This window comes from Humulus lupulus, chromosome X (assembly GCF_963169125.1).
Source record: "Humulus lupulus chromosome X, drHumLupu1.1, whole genome shotgun sequence".
Classification (NCBI taxonomy): domain Eukaryota; kingdom Viridiplantae; phylum Streptophyta; class Magnoliopsida; order Rosales; family Cannabaceae; genus Humulus; species Humulus lupulus.
This window is the reverse complement of record NC_084802.1, coordinates 35,833,444-35,835,514: the sequence shown is the minus strand read 5'-3', so window position 1 is coordinate 35,835,514 and position 2,071 is coordinate 35,833,444.

Sequence of the window (2,071 nt, the reverse complement as noted above, 5' to 3'; positions counted from 1 at the left end):
AGTTTAAGAATATTAATTTTAACCTAAGGTTTGATTAATATGACTGATATTGAGGGTAATATTTATTATATTATAAGGTTTAGATAAGGACCAATTAGATAATAGGACACGTTATGTATGGGTTATTAATGATTAAGTATTTTGAGGATTAAATTTATTAAGGGTAAAATTTGAATGCTCTAAGGTCAGTCAGCAGCTTTGAAAACGTAAAAGGGCTTAGTCAAGGCTGTTTACTCAATTCAAATTAAGCTAAAAATGTGTAATTTCATGTTTAAATATTCAGCGTATGCCGATATATCGCAGCTATAGGGGGCGATATATCGCAGCACGAAGATACGAAAAACCCGAAACGATGCACGATTGCCTCGGGCATATTGGCCCAGGCGATATATCGCCTACAGGGGGCGATATATCGCCCCTCTCAGCACATTTTGAAAGTTTTCAAAATTGTTTTCCATTCAAACCTTCAACCTCTTGATAAGTCCAGCACCTTTCTGAACGAGTCTTCAGCCTCTGCTGAACGATAATTCAAATTATTTTCACTTAAAAAGCCATTATTTTTATTCAAGTTAAATGAGATCTTTTCATTCCTAAACTCTATAAATAGGACCTAGTACCCAGCCATTTATTCATCTATTACTCTAAGTTCAGAGGCTGCAAGTTGCTAGTTGAGTGTGAGAGTGTAAACACTTAGGTTGGGAATCATAAGCTTGATCATCATAAGCTTATCAAACACTTGGGAAGTAAGGTTTTATAGCATTTCGGTTCAAGGTTTAGATTGGTCTTACAAGTCTTCAAAGTATTTCCACACTCTAGTTCATTGGTATTATTTTATTTAAGTTCTCATAGTCTTCTACTCAGCCTTCTAACCTTATTCTTTATTTTGGTTAGGAAATCTAAGAACTTGCACATAAATTTTTGGTAAGTATATTCTCAATGGTATAGTCCTCCCATTCCTTTCATTTCTTTTCTTCAAAGTACTCACTCTGTTACAAATGGTTTTTAGGAGTGTTCCAATGCCCCAACTCTGTCCTCATATCCCGGTAATTTTGGTAAGGAAAATAGGATAGAATTTATATGTTATATGCTTTTTATATGTTATCTTATGGTTTTTATGTTATGTTAAATATGTTTGTAGGCTTGGGCATATGACCTATATGACTAACAAGCCCCAAATAGATTATGGGCATATGACTTGCTTAGCTAACAAGACCCCACTAATCTAATGGACATATGACTTGTTTAGTCTATGGGACCCCAAGTAATAATGGCCATTATAGTATGTATGTGATATAAGTGTTATGTTATGTTTTTATGAAATTTATGTATATGGACTATGTGTTAGATTTTCCTTGCTGGGCATTAGGCTCACTCCTTTTTGTTTATATGTGTAGGAAAATAGTCTTAGTGGCGGGAAAGTGTAATGCCCTGGGTTCCCTAATGCTGTTTAACGGCTGGATTTGTAGTCCGGGAGGGCCATAATTGCTTAATTATGCCATTGAATGTGTTTATGCATGTTTATGAGAATTATATTATAATATAATGTTAATTGTATGCATGTCGATGATATGTGTTGAGACCACATTATGATGTGGGTTTGTTCGAGATATTCGACTTGAGACGATCGTAGAATATTGATTAGCGGTTTAGTCACAACAGGTTTAGGTGTTAAGACTTGGGTTGAGTCTCGGGGTGATTTTGATGGTTAGAGCGTTACCTGGAGATATAGGGTAACGGGTTGTGAATTATTGGTGTTTGAGATTTTTGAGAATAGCGGGAATTGGAGAGCGTTAATTATGATTAACGAGTTAGAAGGAAAGTACCAAATATGCCCTTGGGAGCCTTTAGAAACTATTAATTGACCTAGGGGTAAAATGGACATTTCACCCCTAGGATAGATATAACCCTTGATGGTTGAGGAAAGTAGTGGAAAAACAGAGTATTCAAAGAGTTCTCCCGTACCTTCTTCTCCTCACTGTTCTTTGTGGTTTTTGAACCAATTTTGAGGATTCAAGCTTGGGAAGCTAGGCTTGGGAGTTTAGGGGTGTGTTCCACCATTGAAGACCATCAT